This window comes from Uloborus diversus, chromosome 4, assembly GCF_026930045.1.
Source record: "Uloborus diversus isolate 005 chromosome 4, Udiv.v.3.1, whole genome shotgun sequence".
Lineage (NCBI taxonomy): Eukaryota > Metazoa > Arthropoda > Arachnida > Araneae > Uloboridae > Uloborus > Uloborus diversus.
Window position 1 is genome coordinate 130,602,751 of NC_072734.1, and position 19,366 is coordinate 130,622,116.

Consider the following 19,366-nt stretch of genomic DNA (forward strand, 5'->3'; position numbering starts at 1 on the left):
CGTATTGAATGAAGGAATTAACTTTGAAGATAGAAAAAGACTACTTCAAAAAAATGCTTGCTGAATAGAAAGACGTGTATGATGACTGTATAAAAAATTTCAAATAACAGTAGATGATTTGGAATACTTTCTTAGTAAAGATCTTCCTCTTTACAGAATCAATTGCAAGTCAATAAAACTGTTTGATAAGTTACAAACACCAAAAGGTGTTTTCGTATTTGATCCTGATTCATGGCAAAATGAAGGAAGCTATTTAAAGGGAAGAGATATCGTTAAAATGCTGAAAGTTGTGAATGATACAACTGAAAGAGGAGCACAATTAATCGAAGAATTTCACAATCAATTTACCAAATATGAGTCACAAAAGCAATTTAGTATTTTACAGACACTCCAAGACTATCAGAAAAAAAAAATGCACACGATTGAGATACATTGAGAAAAGCGTACGATTAAGGTAAAGTTTCTAAAGCAAGATTTCATTCTTACTCAATGTAAAATCTTTAGACGATACAAAGTAATTAAAAAGATTAATTTTAGTGCTACCTCACTGTAAAAATATTTTACAAACATAGGAGAAACGATGTACGGGGTCTGAAGTAAAAACTCGAAGATTTGTGGGAAAATTATCAAAAGTTAAAGTTCAACGTCCTAGGGGCACGTGTTATTATTGACCGATCGAGTTCAAATTTTGCACCGATTACTTTTTATTATAGTGTCACAAAACTAGGGGGCGTCACTTGTTGAATTCCGAATTTTTTTTTTCCCATATAAATAAGGACCACCCTAATATATATATACACACCCACACACACATATGATATCGATTTATCGTTTTCTGATTTACCTGCAATTAAAATACCATCAATTTGTAAAAATCAGAAAAATAAAGTATTGCTAGTCTTTTTCTCTTTCTTTATACATACGTATATACATTCTTACTACATCCTTTAAGTTTTAGCAGATTTCAGCTGCATACTCGACACACATTTTACGCACGAGAAAACGCATAAAATGAACTACAAAAAAAAATTATTTTCTAGAAAACAAGAAGAGATCCCATGCTGTTTTCTTTTTCATGATGTTTTACACATAGCCAGGTACCATAATATATAAAAGGTTTTTTTTCCCTAGTGATGCTGTTTTGAGTTAATTGCGATCAAAAAAGCACAATTTTTGAAAATTTGAAAAATATCAGGGCATTTTTCTTCTAAAAAAAATTAAACCTCAAACAAATTTTGTGCTATTTACTCTCTTCATTGTATAAACTTTCAGTATATGTCACATTTTTTTCGGGGGGTGACTTTTTGGGGAGAAATAACGCAGATTAAACTTGCGCGAAAACGGATAAAATCCATACTTTGCGACCCCTTATCTAAAGAAAGCAACAATCCCCAACAAAAATAACTATGAAGTCGTCATCACTAGATACAGTACAACCAATAAATATAAATATAACCGTGAGGTGGTGTTTCTGTAAAGAGCTATAGCGCACTGAAATGCGACTCATAGAATTTTTCTAAAAAAGCGCTGCAAAACCTCAAACTTTGGGAATTTTTAACGAGCGAAAGAAAATTTTTGGAAGGCTAAAAATTTCAGAATGTTCACTTCTTATGACCTTCTTTAACATATAAAAAAATTAGGAAAATCAAAAATGGTTACAGCCAAAATTTCCGTTTTTTGTCTGAATTTCAAAATAATGGCTCTTAAAACCTACCCTTTAAAATATTGATTTATGATTCAGCAAAACATTAATGGTTTATTAAATAATCTTATGTACATACTTTGTTATTATTTTTTTTCAAACTAATAGTTGAAGTAACGTATTTATTTATTTATTTTTACTATTGAGAATAAATATACACAATACCACATGTATAGGAATGTTGCAACATTTTTCACGTTTCGATATGTTTATCTTTTAGTATAGTCCTTCTAAATAACCTTATAATCTTTCTAAAGAATAAAAGTCTTGGATTAAATAGAAAATAATAGTTTAAAACTAAATTTCAATTAAAAGTACTCTCAAATTAGCCTACTGACCACAGACTATCTCCTAATATTTTTAAATTTTCATGCCTAGTTAACATAATGTAATTTTATTAAAAATAATATGAAAATTGGTTCAAAGAAATTGGATAAAAACTTTGAAATTGTTTTGGGAAAACTAGAAAAGTGGAAAAAAAAAGATCATCTCTGAGAAGTAAACTCTCCACTATTTCTAAAGTCGAAATTATAACAGAAAAAAATATGATGGAGAAATTTGGGTAGTGCTAAAAAATGAAAAATGATCATCGTGATCATTAATCGGCTCGCCAATTTATCGGTAATCGACCAATTTGCTTGTCGGTGTATCCCCAGTTTTGAATCATGCGCGGATCTAGAAGATGGGGGGTCATGCCCCCCCCCCCCGTAGTAAAATAACCACCCAAAATAGCATAAAGCTGCATTTTGAGGACTTGTATTTCGAAAGATTCGCTTAAGAACCCCTCTTCATGCCCTAAAATGACGCGTGTCCCCTTCCGGAATTAACCTTTTCCAAAACTGTAGGCTGAATCCGCCCTTGGTTTGAATGTCATAACCATAACCCTTCAGTTGCAGAATTCTATATCAGCTAATATTAAAAACAATGAGATTTTTTGTTTGTTCAACTTCTCTGGAACTCTTGTAAACATTATTTTATTTTTTATCTTTGGGTTTATCGCCAAATCAGTTATCTATTATCGCCAAAGAAAAGGTCTGCGAACTTTTCTTTTTTATCTGTCATATTCGATCTACATTTTACTTCATTTTTGATTCTATTTGCCTCCAAACACACTTAAACGGGGAACAAAAAGGTTTTTAATGGAATGAAGACAAAGAGATAGAAGAAAAAAAAAATGATGTACAGTATAATAACTTTTAACATAATCCGGATCTTCCACTTGGAAATGCCTTTCAATTGACGAGAATTCTACGTTTTCATCTCCCCCCCCCCCCTTGCCCCAATAACTGAAGACTTCATTTTCCGTTTGAGATCCATTTTTCTCTTTAAAAAAGTTGTGCTACATTAATAACAGTAAGTTAAACTGATTGTAGAGTTGTTACTTACGAATGAGGACGGACATCTATGGTTTTCGAAACTGGTGCACTCTTAAGTTAGAAATTAAAAGCTTTTCTTTTCCAGTAAATTTAAATAAGAAAAAGCCAGAAAAATTGCCTTTAGTAGTACAAGTTGTGGCGTTAAAAACCTATTAATCACAAATTTAATACTCAGTTCATTGGGGATTCAACGCGAAACTTTAAATTTTATGAATCATGGATGTTGTGTTTTGCAATTAGTGCATTGTAATATTTCAACAACACAGTATTGATTCAAATCATATATTAGTGCAGAACCTTTTATCCGGGAACCAAAAAACCGGGGAAACCAGAAAACAGGGCAACCTTTTGCCGATATTTTCCCGCCATTTTTTAAAAAATACGCATTTTCGGCAATTTTTGAAAAACTAAGCATTTTTTTTTTTTGAAATACCTAAAATTAAATGAGCGGTTTCTTAATAAATACCATATTACTCATCTATAACTGGGGAAAATGTTTACAAAAATGAATTTCAATGGGTTGTCTTCTAACACAGGGAAAAATTGCCGGAATATTTTCTTGAACTAAAATAAGTTTGAAATTTTTGTGTTTTATTCCAACAGAAAACTAAGAAATAAATATTGTCACATTATAGTGCAATATTTTATTGAATGGCGTTCATAGGCGGATTTAGGACTGAGTTCCTGGGGGGGGCAGTTTTTTTTTTGAGCAACACTTTTAAATTGACCCCCCCCCCCCCCCATGTTCTGATTTTTTTTTCCTGTGATGCCTAAGGCCATGCTTTAATTTTTTTTTTTTTTGCGTGGTGTGTGTCGTTTTCATTAATGTGTGTTTTCATGCTGTTCTTTTTGAATTGACCTTAAGAGAGGTGACTGGTATCAAAGAGAGTGATGCAGGGCTCCCTTTTAAGTGGGATATAGAATATCTCAAACTTTAGGGGGGGTCCGAAGGTTTTTCTCAAGGAGGAAATTTTGTAAAATGGATATAAAATTCTGCATTTAAAGCCTTATAAAGGTTAATTACATAGACAAAAATCTCAGGAAAAAATAGACAATTAGTTTTATGATTTAAAGGTGCTTTGCGATATATAGTTAATACTTTAAAAGAAATGCTGTACAGATTAGAAAATATGCAACATGAGAGTAACATACTACTTATTTGAACAATTCATAATTTATACATTTGAGAAGAAATAAAATAGAAGCACACTTTGCTTAGGAGTTTCAAAGGACCTGTCTAATTATTTTCAAGGTTTGGTTTGTTAGATTGGGGTGTTTTGGCGCAAGAAACCTAATAGGTTTATACTGCGCCCAATTCTTTTCAAGGATTTTGTAACATTTAATAATTGCAGGCAATGCATTTGCACTTTCCAGTCTCTGAAAATTGAGTACTAGATTATGCAGTTGTACAGTATTATTTAAACTTTGTAAAAAAAAAAAAAAAAAAAAAAAACAGTTTCTTTTAAGTTTTTAAAAGAAAAAATAAACTATAGAATTGTCTCATTACAACAACCTTTTTTTTAATTATTAGCAGTGCAGAAAACGGAAAGAAATAGAGGTAGTGTATCATTTTTTCCGGGCTAAACAGATTAACAATATGCAGTAGAAACAAGATAAATGCAATCAATAAAAAAGAATTTCCAAAATACTGCATTCGGGATTGAATAAATAACAAGATATGAAACATGTGAGTCACAAAAATGTATTTCAAATTAATATGTTACAAACGTGAGAACCATGATTTTTACATTTTTAATACAGGATGTGGCAAGGAGCTGAATTTGACATATTTTGGCATTCCTCCCCCCTACCATTTGTTAGAAATTTTAAAATTTAAGGTTTGTAGCCACACGTTTCCAAATATTCAAGGTTTTCAAGCACTTGAAAATGAAATTAGTTTTTTCAAGAACTTCCCCATTTTTTTCAGGAACAAATCATGCAATTTTTTTTGCGAGTTACGGACATAGGCGGATTTAGGACCGAGTTCCTGGTGGGGGGGGGGGGGGCAGAATTTTTTTTTACAGCAACATTTTTATTGCCCCCCACTCCCATGTTTTTGTTGTGTTTCTTGTGATGCAGAAGCCCATGTTTACTTTTTTGTGTGTCGTTTTCATTAATGTGTGTTTTCATGCTGTCCCTTTTTGAATTGACCTTAAGAGAGGGAGCTGGTATCAAGAGAGTAACCGCAGGGGCTCCCTTTTAAGTGGGAAATAGAATATCTCCAATTTTAGGGGGCTGATGGTTTTCTCCTCCGGAGGAAATTTTGTAAAATGGATATAAAATTCTGCATTTTGAAGCCTTTATAAAGGTTATTGGATAGACATAGAAATTGATAACTAGATGTATACAGTTATACAATATTGTTCTAACTTTGTTAGAAACAGCCATTTTAAGTTTGAAAGAAAAAATAAACTATAGATTTCTCATTTACAACATCCTTTTTTTAATTATAAGTAGTGCAGAAAACGAAAAGGAATAGAGGTAGTTGTATCATTTTTTCTCTGGCTAAATAGATTAACAATATGCAGTAGAAGTAATTAGAGCCCACTTTGTTTAGGATTTTTCAAAAACTTATCTAATTATTTTCAAGGACTCTAGAACAAATAAAATTATTTAACGCACTTCATTTGTACTTTCTAGTCTCTGATATTTTAGTACTTGATTGTAAACTTTTACAGTCCTGTTCTAACTTTGTGAAAAAAATAGCTATTTTAAATTTAAAAGAAAAAAAGAAACTATAGATTTCTTATGACAACAACTTTTCTTCAGTTGCAAGTGGGGCAGAAGAACGAAAAGAAATAGAAGTAGTGTATAGTTTTTTTCCGTGCTAAACAGATAGATAATATGCAGAAGAAGTAAGATAAAAGCAATCAATACAAAAGAATTTCCAAAATACTGCATTCGGGATTGAATAAATAACAAGATATGAAACATGTGAGTCACAAAAATGTATTTCAAATAATATGTTACAAACGTGAGAACCATGATTTTTACATTTTTAATACAGGATGTGGCAAGGAGCTGAATTTGACATATTTTGGCATTCCTCCCCCTCAACCATTTGTTAGAAATTTTAAAATTTAAGGTTTGTAGCCACACGTTTCCAAATATTCAAGGTTTCCAAGCTCTTAAAAATGAAATTAGTTTTTTCAAGCAATTTCCATTTTTTAAGAAATGAATCATGAATTTTTTTTTGGGAGTTAGGGACCCACTTCAAAGCAAGGGCCCTAAGCAATAGCTTGTTTATCTTATAGGCAAATTTTACCCTGTTTGTAATTCACTCTTACCTGCAAATTTTTGCTTGATTTTTTTGTAATTTTTACAACAATTCTTCAGTTTTTACGGTTAAAGGATTTTTACGATTTCACCAATCTTTGTTTGGTTTTTATAGACTTCTATAAAATTTCAGTAATTTTTTGCAAAAATTTTGATGACTCAATTATTTAGATTTCAATAATGACAAGGACTGACTCACTTAGACTTAGATGATTATGACTTACCTTACTTTTTAAACAGTATTTATAAAGTATGTAAAATTGTACTCTCCCTCTAAGTAAAAAGATTCATTTAATCAGAACACTCAGATAACTGAAATTTATTCAGTTTGCTGTAGTATTTATTTTCTCTCTCTCTTTTAAAGAGAGAGAGAGAGAGAGAAAGAAGGAAAAAAACTATGTTTTTTAGAATTTCTCAAAAAACCAATTATGCACAAATATACTTGAAATGTGGACACAAATTATAACGAGTAGATCGTTCTGTTAGTACGAATGGGGGGGGGGGGAGTTTTTTCCCCTTTGCTTTAGGTTCTAATTTGTTAAAATAATTGTCAATTATTATAAGTGTTGCAGCTTAATGTATCGCTCGTTTAGCCTATATTTTCATTCATATACTTGCCCAAATGGTTTCCAGTCCAAAATAGTGAATTTAGACACATTTTCAGCACCCCAGTGACAGCTGTACTATTTGTATTTAATGTTCGTTTTTTTCCCCCTTTTCTTTTCTCCCATCAGAAAAGGACATTCATGCGCTTTTCTCTTCATTTTCATTGAACTATTCAAAAAAGAAAAAGTCATGATTTTTTTTTTTAATTTTTGGAAGATGTGTTGTTACTACATAAAGTCCTCCCAAAATTGGGGGGCATTGCCCCCCTCTGCCCTCCCATAAATCCGCCCATGATGGCGTTTAATTGAAACCGTTTGGAGCGGAAGTGACTTCGCAGAAGCGCGTGAAACGCCGCGATTCTCGAACTTTCCGGATAGTTGATGGTGGAATCTAGAAATCGTTAAACTCAAGACTGTAATAAGGCTGCAGGAACTCATAAATTAAATTTCAATTGGTATTAACTTAATGCAAAAGCAATAGTTATCAATAATCGCTAACGCCAAACGTTTACAAAAAAAGTGAAAAAAAGAAAAAAAAACGCGTTCATGAAAACAAATTCTCTCATACACTGCAGTAGAAGAATCGCACACTTACGTTCAAAAACTTATTTCTTGCTCTTCCCTTCATTCTCTTTCATTTTAAAACATCGAAAATTGGTGTTTTTCTTTGCTTTTCAAAATGAGTGTGAGGGTCTCAGGTCTTATTAAATAACTTAAGGTTTTTGGTGTTTAAATTATTCCTTCACTTGTAGTTTTTAATGTTTCGATATTGATAAGCATTTCTGAACTGTTTTCTTCTTATTTTAATACGTATTATTACTACTTATTATAGTAATTTAAGTTTTATTAACAATCAGCCAAAAGTTCTTTTTAGCGATCCAGAAAACCGGGAAATTCAGATATCCGGGATAGCTATGGTCCCGAACTTCAAGGATAATTGGTTCTCTACTGTAGTTTAAGGCGATTACTGCCCCCCCCTGCTCGTTGCATTCACCAACCCCCAAAACTACTTACACCGTTTATAACTAATACAATATAAAACTGGTTATGCAAGTTACAATTTTGCAGTTTTTATACAGAGAAAACTTTTTTTTTAAACTGTAATTTTAAAAGTAATTTGTTATAAAATAATTCTTTATCAATATCGCTTAGTTTCATGCGGATAGATGTAGGACCTTTTGTTACATAAAGCTATTGTCGGTCAAAATTTTGAGTACTTTTATAAGTCTTTTATACTTAGGGTCATTCCATACAGATTCAACAGATGAGTTCGCTCGACCATTTTTAATTTTTTCGAAACTCATATCCCAAAAGGATGCATATGAATGATGTTTAAAACCACTTTTATTTTTTCTCTAACCTTAACCCTTGATTTTTTAGGGGACATCAAAAGTGATTTTCGCAGTCAAACATGGGACTTTTAGACCTTTGCATTTTGGCCAAAATCTATTTGAATTACATTTATGGCAGTTAATTTTACGTTTTGATGTTAAAGTGCATAAGAGGATAGTCTCACATGCTGAGTTACGTGGGTGTAACTTAATAATTAAAATAATAGCAACAGGTTAAAGTTCAAGGTCAAATGTAAAATTTTTGCTCATTTCAAAGGGTCATAACTCGCTTAGGGGACGGAAACGCAAAATGAAATATGGCAAAAACTAATCACTGGAGTCACACTAATGAGAAAATATAGCTGTAATTGTGTGTTTGTTTACCCTTTACAAATTACAGCTCCTCAAAGATCAGAAAATTGAGAAAAATGACATTTTTAGACCCTTGTAAACCAAAAGGGGATGGAATTAAAAATGAAATTTCTTTTCCAATTGAATATTCCATTCAAGTACTATACATTATATATATATTGTTTTGTGTATTTGGTTTGTAACAAAGATACAGGTCTTTGAAATTGAGCAATTTTGCTAGTTAATTTACGCACTAAAACAGAAATAAAAAGTGTGGAAACTTCATTGCACTTTCCTAAATGGCCTATATAATATATTATACTGAAAAAACATATTTTAAGTATAAAAAAAGCTATTTAAATTTGATAACTTAGAAATATTTGGACATAAATAAGTAGTTCATACATGATTGACAGCTTAAGTAGTTAATTTATAGACTATCTACACACACAAATTTTTAATACATACAAACATACGCTCTGTACATTAACTTATGTAACTTGCCTAAACATGTGCAAAAGCATTATCTACATAGTTGAAAGGAAAAAAAAGGTGAGTTTTTCATTTCTTGCTTCAGTGTAGTTTTAAGAAAATGAACTCACACAGTAGTACTATAGTTCTGGTGGTGACACAGCATGTGGCGTACTGAAATACTTGACTCAAATACACAACAAAAATAGAAATAACTTTCTTAATTTATGTAATCACGAAAAGGATGTCAACTTGAGAGCTGAATGGCATTTCTATGCAATATCACACGGTAGTGGACATTTTAACAGAATCAGAAGAACCGTAAAAAGAATTGATACTACTAAGACTAGCTTGCAAAGAACTACTAGAAGTCACATTTTAATTCCCACAGAAATGTATACCTTCTTCATTTTTGCTACTAACCATTGCATGTATTCTTGTGAGCATTCAGTATATTACCCTCGCTGAAAAAATGCTGCAAGAAAAGTTTGACTCTGCAAATAAAATTCCCAATACAACATTTAATCACTGCTTTATGCCATCGTATTTAAATATTATCACTGTAAAATTATTGTCCCCTAGCAATAGGTATGAAGAATAGTGTGTTACTAAAAAGACTATCAGAGGAAAATGCCCATTATTGTCAAAAAAGTTATTACATAGCTTGTGTTGATCACTAAATTTAGAACCCCTGTCATTGTCTTGCTCCTAGTACATTTTCGAAGTATCAAATTATGAATGTGCCTTGGTAAAGCATTTTAAAACGCCATATACTTGAGTCACCATTACAACTATAGGACTACTAAGTGAGTTCATTTTTTCAAGACTACACTCAAACAAGTTTGCATATGTTTAAGGCAATTTAGATATGTTAATGTACAGAGCATATAATTGTGTGTATTCAAAATTTGTGTGTGTAGATAGTCTATAAATTAACCACTTAAGCTGTCAATCAAGTATGAACTACTCATTCATGTCCAAATATTTCTAAGTTATCAAATTAAAATAGTTTTTTTTTATACTTAAAATATATTTTTTCAGTATAATATATTATATAGGCCATTTAAGAAAGTGCAATGAAGTTTTCACACTTTTTATTTCTGTTTTAGTGCGTAAATTAACTATCGAAATTGCTCAATTTAAAGACCTGTATCTTTTTTACAAACCAAATACACAAAACAATATATATATAATGTATAGTACTTGAATGGAATATTCAATTGGCCAAGAAATTTCATTTTTAATTCCATCCCCTTTTGGTTTACAGGGGTCTAAAAATGTCATTTTTCTCAATTTTCTGATCTTTGAGAGGCTGTAATTTGTAAAGGGTAAACAAACACACAATTACAGCTATATTTTCTCATTAGTGTGACTCCAGTGATTAGTTTTTGCCATATTTCATTTTGCGTTTCCGTCCCCTAAGCGAGTTATGACCCTTTGAAATGAGCAAAAATTTTACATTTAACCTTGAACTTTAACCTGTTGCCATTATTTTAATTATTAAGTTACACTCACGTAACTCAGCATGTGAGACTATCATCTTATGCACTTTAACATCAAAGCGTAAAATTAACTGCCATAAATGTAATTCAAATAGATTTTAGCCAAAATGAAAAGGTCTAAAAGTCCCATTTTTGACTGCAAAAATCACTTTTGATGACCCCTAAAAAATCAAGGGTTAAGGTTAGAGAAAAAATAAAAGTGGTTTTAAACATCATTCATATGCATCATTTTGGGTTATGAGTTTCAAAAAAATTCAAAATGGTCGAGCGAACTCATCTGTTGAATCTGTATGAATGACTCTTTAATAAATCTACATTTCGTAAAATCGTCATGAATGCGATTACAGCAAATTCTTGTATGCAACTAATGTTCACTTTCCCCCGAATTCGAATGCGAACAAAAAAGCCTAATTTCCGGTATACTATCATCGATTTTGTAGCATTACTTATTTCTATCCCTCGTTTGTTTTAAGCTCTGAATTATTTTATTTATTTATTTGAAACACTTTTAGTGGTTAAAACAACTGTTTTGAAACATAATAAACTTTTTTTGTGTAAACAAATAAAGTTATTGACTTTTAAGAAAACGATATAAAATTTATTTTCTGAAGTTCTATTGTTCTATACTTTGATAAGACTAATGTTTCTAATTGAAATTTTTAAAAATCAAATATATTTATCCAGTATTAAAGCAAAAAGCGGTTTTTATGCAGTTTTAAGTAGAAAATGTTGCTCTTGTTTACACCATTAGAACATAAGTCGTAACTATTATATTCCATCCAAAAAATTAACCAGCTTCACAAATATCAAAGGATTGCAAGCATAGCGTGTTTCTTCTATACATAACACAAAAACACTTCACATCGCAAAGAGAATTAAATTTAGGCCCGGGGCGAGTCATTGAGAAGGAATACTAATGGAGGGAGCCATAGCAAATGTCTGAGTGAAATAAGCTTGGGCCCTAATGTTTCCCAGGTCAGGTGACTTGTTTGGCTGGGAAGTTGTCGCGTTTTGGCACGCAATCGCTCTTTTGGCATTAAATATTTTTCAGACGACGCGACGGCGCTTATTATGAAGTCGGAGCTACAAATCAGAGCAACTCTGGCTCCAACTCCTTCACCGCATAATAATCTTTACTAATAATAAAGCAGTAAGTCTCTCTGTCCGGAGGATGTCTGGAGGATGTCTGTAGGATGTCCGTAGGATGTCTGTGACGCGCATAGCGCCTAAACCGTTCGGCCGATTTTCATGAAATTTGGCACAAAGTTAGTATGTAGCATGGGGGTGTGCACCTCGAAGCGATTTTTCGAAAATTCGATGTGGTTATTTTTTTATTCCAATTTTAAGAAAAAAAGTATCATAAATTACGAAATTATCGTAACGTGGAACCGTAACATGGGCACAATCCAATTGGCGAGATACGAAATTATCATAACGTGGAACCGTAATGTCGGTACAAGCCAACTGGCGAGAAAATTCACTATACATTATTTGTAAATATACAGGCGAACCAAAAGACCTTTTGATTTTTCTATTGCGGGCGAAGCCGTGCGGGTATCACTAGTAAATAAATAAAATAACGGATACAAATACAGGCCTATCATTCAAACTCCCTCTCCCACTTCTTTCCGGATTTTAAAATATAATGTAACTGCATTTTTCATGTTTTTTTTATGTTTATTCCCTGAAATGACTGGCATGTACAAATAGTTTAAAGTGTTCTGTTATTGACTGAAAATTTATGGATTCATATGTATTGTAATCAATGTTTTGAAATGATTTCATACGCAGGCATACTAGTATCTAAATTGAAGCATAAAAATAGCAAATCTTTATTCTTGCGCATCTGCTGTTCACAGGAGCTTGGCGAGAAGATACTCGCCAACAAAGCAAATGTACATAAAATGCTTAAGAGCCGTTAAAATAATTACTAGTTAAGTAAAAAGTGCTTTTATGGAAATAAAATGTTATTTTCACTCAAGATATACAATGTTTTATAACTTTTATAGGTAAATTAAGTACAAAAATTTAAAAATTATAGGCAACTGTGGAATATGTACTCGTTGAATGCATATAAATATTATTTTTTCTTTATTTAGAAGTAAAAAACATTCGTACATGCTAGGGAAAAGTTACTGGACCTCCTGGTGTGGCTTTTTCCTCACAGTTTACAATGCTAGAATACTGCACTATTGCTATGAATCTAATTTTTCCCTTCTACAGTTAGAGGTTGTTATCATGCATGGCTTCAGTTAATGAAAATGTAACCGTAACCACTGAATTCTTCAGCGGTTACGGTCAACTCGAAATTGCTCCCCAGGTCACATGATACTGTTGCCGTATCGGGATAGTAGGGTTGCACTCTCTCCATCTATTCCTTCTCGATAGGGCGAGTGTGGGAATCGAACCCGCCACTTCCTTACTGCCCATAAGGCAGCTGCCGGGCTGGTATTTTAGATCTCTCTGCCATTGAGATCCATAGAAACTAATTCGTTTTTGAGCAATCACGATTGCTTATTGTTCTCACTTAACTGTTTTTGGCGTTCCTATGATTTTATTTTCCCACCAGCACCCTCCGCAGCATCACCGGCGACCGGCTCCTCACGATGCTGCACCTCTATCGAAAACCGTCTCCAGGTTTCGTCAATATCCTACACTAACACGCATACATACCCGCACCTACACACATATACATATATACACCTACACACACATACACCTACACACATACATACACCTACACATACACAAGCACATACACACACCTACACACTCACATACACACAACTACCCACACACTCATGCCTGCACACAGACACAAACACATATGTCTACACACACATACACATATCCCCCCCACACACACACCTACGCACATACACACAACTACACACACACTCATGCCTGCACACAGACACAAACACACATGCCTACACACATACACATAGCCCTACACACAAACACACATACCCCCTACACACAAACACACATACCTCCCACACACAAACGCACACGCCTGCATATACACACACACTCGTGATTGCGAAAAACATAATTTGAATTCAAGATGACAAAATTCAAATTATTATTTTTTTTAATCGTTGTCAAACAAAACAAAGAAATATATATATATATTGTTTTATAAACTAAGAATGAAATTCTTGCATATTTAGGTAACCAACAAACACTCTTTTCAATTTCAATAACCAAAATAATCAAAGAAAAATACTTGCAGTGTGTTTTATGTAAAAAATATTGCGTGCTTTAAAGTTCCAGAAATCATAAATCAATGAGCTATAACTATTTGGACTTTTATTTTCCGCAATTCTAACATTTTGTCGGTGGTCCGCTGTTTATTACACTTTGTTCATTTGATTTAGTAGTTTTGGATTCTTTACTCGCTTCTTCGTTTGATACAATTCTGAAAGAAAGTTTAACTCTTTTTTCCCCCCTTTTGAATTATATGCTGTGGTATAATCGAGATGAATGCTGAATGAGAACATCCACTTTATTTATAATTCAGCTAAAGCGTCTCTCCAACCTTTAATTTATTTTTTTAATTGCAATAGCTGTTACTCTCGTTAACTGTCAAATAGAGAACATCCTGTTGTAATTTCTAAATAAATTTTGTGTTAAAAGTATTTATTGCTCAGTTACACCTATTTCAATTGAGCTTGTGTATGAGTTTTGTGAAATATCTATGAACAATACTTCATTGTTTGGAATGTTTTAAGTTATGCGTAGAAGAATGTTCTTGTACTCTAACGGGGCAGTGTAAATGAAAGTTAAAACGTAGCTTCATTCTAAATGCAGAAATTTTCTCAAGAGTTTACCCAAGAGTTGACTACAGACGGCGCACGTTGCAATCCAGTTCGTTATGTAACTCAGAGGTATGAAATGCATCAGACCGTCCAATCAATCAATCTTAAGTTTGCGGAGAAATTTATTTAATTTTTAGACTTTTTTTTTCTACGCAGAACAGAGAAATAAATTTGTATTCCAGCATATACATTATTTTATATTTTTAATGTTAAAAATATAATTTGTCTCATAATTTTAGATTAAAACGTTTCCAATTTTCCCGTCGGCTCTATTGTTGAATCAATTCTGAAACTTAAAAAAAAAAAAAATGCTTAAAAATAATTAAATCTAAAAATATTTTCTGCACACGTTCATTTAACGTCGAAAACACTTCTGATATAGTTTGATCGAAGCATGTCTCTACCCGTTTAGTAGAGATTTAATTAGGATTCAAACTCTTCTGTGCGAAATTTTTCGAATTTTTTTTAATTAAACGAAAGACATGTTGAAATCAGAAACAATTTCAAAAATAAGGTATCTTACCGAAGATCTTTTGAACAAAAAAGTGTTACTCTAATAGGGTTAATTCCTCGTAAGTTGCTGAAGGAGACAGACAGGCCGACAGATACATATTTCAACGGTTTGCTACCTTATCTTACCTTGATTCTTATTTTTTGTTTTTCAATATTTGTTGCAATTGATTATTTATAAATTTTCCTATTAGTGGTATTTTACCAAGACTTTCATTATTTCAAGTTTAATTGGGCTTTTTTAGTTCTAGGCGTTAAAGGGCTTTTATTTATTCAAGTTTACCAGGAAAGGGGATGGAAAAGTAAAAATCAAAGCTTATTTTTATAAAAACATTTACTTTGTGAGAATCAATTGATACCCAACTAATGTGCTCGTACTGCAAATAGGACAGAATTCAAGCAGTATAAATTAATTGTCTTTTGTCGGAGCTAGAGATAGTGAAAACTGCTTAAGTTCAACATATTTCAAAATATACACGAAATATACAGCAAAATACTTAACAAATACCTCTTTCACAAAAATCACTTAACTTATAAATTTTACACAAGAAAAAACCATTCAATTTGAAATTAATACTTTCTCATTTACCTAAACTTTATTTATTACATTATCGAATGTTTTGCGTTTTTCAAGTTATTATTAAACTAAAACAGATAATTTAAATTTAACTCAGTTTCATTTTTAGAAGCATCAACATTAATAGTTTCATTACTACCAACTCTAACATATCGATTTCTTTTTAAACTGATAATAATTTTAAAACAAATCTCGGAACTATTTTTGAAATTTTAACGATCTGCATGTTTAGTAAATTAGCTTTAATATCACATCATCAGATCTTATTTCCAATGAAAGTTTAAAAAATCTACTTCTAAGAAGAAAAAAAAACTTAAATTTTGATTCGAAACAATTTTTCATTGTTATTAATTGATTCTTGAGATAAAGATATCAAAAGTTTAGACAAAACCGAAACCTAGCTTCAAAGAAATTGTAACTTGAATAAGTTGCATCATTGATTACTTTGATTTCATTAATTTTTAACTCCAATGCGAATACATCTAATTGCGGTTTATCACCTACGTTTTGGAATTATGTACAGTGTCCGGACACAATTTGCCGAATATCTTGCAACATTTTTGGTAAGAAGAAATTAAATTACTTGTTTCTTTAGAAGCAATTTTTTTAATGATAAATGTTAACAATAACATGAAGTCTATTAAATTAATATAAATAAATCGAAATCACAATAAGTGCAAAGAAATTAAACTACTAATAATAAAATTTTCATTTTTCCTTCTGCATTTTTTGTCCCATTATATTTATAAATTTTAATAGTTTACTCAAGTCTAGAAGTTAGAGATTTTTTGAAGAACTCTTTCTTCCAGAATCGTCAAGATTTCTTCTGCGCCTGCGCAAGAGGTCGAGCAAAATGGAACTGAAGTTTCGGAATGAACTCAGACGCGCGAAACCCTGGAGCGCAAACAAAAGGTGTTCGACATTCGGTGGAGAACGCGGATTCCTTTGTGCTGATTCGGAAAATTGCAAACTCGTTCATGACATTCGATCGGAAGTTCTGTTGAGAAGGATTTCACGTTGACCAAAATAAGGACTAATTAATCAGATACTTAGGCGTTTTTCAACCTTCAAGTGAGTAATTTTTATTTCAAATATCGTTTGACTTATTTGTCATTTCAGAATGTATGTGATTGTATGTATGTGTTGTTGTATTTAGCAGATAAGTTTAGATGAGTCTAGAGTAATTTGGTGATAGATTATTCGATCAGGTGTTTTTTAGATCAAATGTGACGAGAAGATATTTTTAACGCCTTTACAAGTATATTTCACGCATTGAAAACCGGAAATAACGCCTCAAAATTTATTCAAGCGTATTTTCACGCTTTATACTATAAATAAAGTTTAGCATTGAGAAAAATGCGCCTTGCAGTTTTTAAAATATTAAATTTGAATGTTTTGTTGATTTTTTAATTACAAAGTGATAAACAATCAACGGTATCCGTCTGTTCATTTCCTTCCCGTCTTCCATTTCATGCTCAAGAGGTTATTTTTATTAATTTATTTTTGTGAAAAAAATAACTTTTTTTATTTATTATTTATTTATTTGTTTCATTTATTAATTTTTTATTTATTATTTTTATGGAGTTAATCGCTATTATGGGTTTACTATTTTCGTGTACTTCTTTTCTTGCTCCATTCATTTTGTACGGGGGTGGTTTTTTTACGCTTGTATTTGTGTTTCATTCTGGGAATCTCAAACCTTGGCTTTTAATTTTTATATATTGGAGTGAAAGAAACCATTATGTAACTTCAAATAAATCTTTCTAAAAAAAATGCATTAAAAAAAAATCTAATGATTTTCCCTGTCCTCTTGCATGAGAGCATTTTGCTCTGAACAAAAGCTCATAGGTTTTATATTCAGTATTCAAATTGAAACAAAAGTTTGACTTCGGCTTTTGTTTTTGTTTTTTGCGTATATCCAACATTGATTTTGTAACTAAAAGAATAAAACCCAATTCGTCTGGAGTCTGAGGCATTCTATTTTTCTTAGAAAGTACACGGAAAGTGACTGCACTTCTCAGCGTGATCTTATCAGAGCTCTGGAAAATAAATATCTCTTGTAGAAAATGTGGCTAAAATATGACCTTCGTCCGCGAAATTCTCCGACTTAAACCCGACAGTTGACGTGAAGTCTACCTGAAATATAGACTATTGAAGTTCAGTAGTTTTTAATAAGGGTTCATAAATTGAATCTATGATCAAAACATTGTATGCATGAGGCAATTAAAAAATTCGAAATTTTAGTGAAATCGGTGACTAAAACAAAAAAAATAATAATAAAAGAGAACATATTGATAGTCAAATTTTAGTTACTTGTGCATGGAACTTAGATCCGATTTACCAATAAATTACACTGCGCGGGACAAAAAAAAAAAAAAATCGAAAAGTTTTCTTTTTTTTTTTCATTCACTTCCGTCATTTTTCTTTCTTCCAAACCATTATTTGCCGATTCTTTTGTAAAAAGACCGCCTGAATCCAAATATGATTGCCGTTTCCTACCATCATCTCCGTTTTTAGAAGATAGCTCTCCCGTATTTTTTTCCAACTCTCGACAGTGTGATATGGAGGGGAAGAGAGCATTACATAAACCGTACTAATATTTTTTTGAAAGGCTAGAGAGGTGGAAAGTTCCGAAGCATGAATATTTGATTACGAATGAAGACTAACGGGATATTTTATCTAAAATATTTTGAAAAATCATCCATTTTATGGGGGGGGGGCGACTTTTTTTTTTTCTTCTTTTTTTCGGTCTAACCTGAGTATCTTCCTCACTTCTATGAGTCCCATAGCCCCCAAAAAAATTGAAATTTCAATACAGTTTTCAGAAAAATTTTAGAAGCTTCGTGCGTTACATACGCATCGCATCGCAGATCTTAAATACATAAACTTCACAAAGGGGCGTGCACAGAAATTTCGGGGCTCGTCACAAGTGACTTTTACTGGCCCTCTACATATTGTTTACCCCTACGTCCCTACACATATTTCACTCCTCATTTCAAAAATCTCGGGCCCCCTTCAGAATCGGGCCCGGGCCAACAAGTGTCCCATCTCCCCCCTCCCCGTGCACGCACCGGAACTTCACGTATTACTTATAATTCAGATTAAACTGGAAATGTAGTTAATTACGTACGTGCAATTGATTGCTATACATTGGAGTTGCCTCGTTTGTGCTCCAAATATTTATAATAATCCAAATACATTTTGGATTTTCAATAAACGATTCAAATAATATTTGGTTCCAATAAAAAAAAAAAAAAAACCGCGAGTCTTGTGAGAAAAAAAAAAAAAAAAACACTTCAGTTTCAATTTTTTTAACGCATCGAGTTATTGCGGAACTGTATCATTCTTTTCTTGAACTGTAGCCTATTAGAGCTCTTTTTTTTAGTATTTTACGGCATAATCTTTACTAATAATAAAGCTGAAAGTCTCTCTGTCCGGAGGATGTCTGGATGTCTGTAGGATATCTGTGACGCGCATAGCGCCTAAACCGTTCGGCCGATTTTCATGAAATTTGGCACAAAGTTAGTATGTAGCATGGGGGTGTGCACCTCGAAGCGATGTTTCGAAAATTCGATGTGGTTCTTTTTCTATTCCAATTTTAAGAAAAAAAAATATCATAAGATGGACGAGTAAATTACGAAATTATCATAACGTGGAACCGAAACATGGGCACAAGCCAATTTACGAGATACGAAATTATCATAACGTGGAACCGTAAGATGGGTACAAGCCAAAGGGCGAGAAAATTCACCATACATTATTTGTAAATATACAGGCGAACCAAAAGACCATTTGATTTTTCTATTACGGGCAAAGCCGTGCGGGTATCACTAGTTAAATATAA

At 32.3% G+C, this 19,366-nt stretch overlaps 1 protein-coding gene across 1 annotated transcript in view; it reads left to right on the top strand.

The window, feature by feature from the left end:
* The first annotated feature begins 16,417 nt into the window (after window positions 1-16,417).
* Window positions 16,418-19,366, top strand: part of LOC129219913 (acyl-CoA Delta-9 desaturase-like) — a 62,511-nt gene continuing 59,562 nt past the window's right edge. The window contains exon 1 of the mRNA XM_054854229.1: window positions 16,418-16,593. The gene's annotated coding sequence lies outside the window, so the exon portion shown is untranslated. The remainder of the gene's footprint in view (window positions 16,594-19,366) is intronic.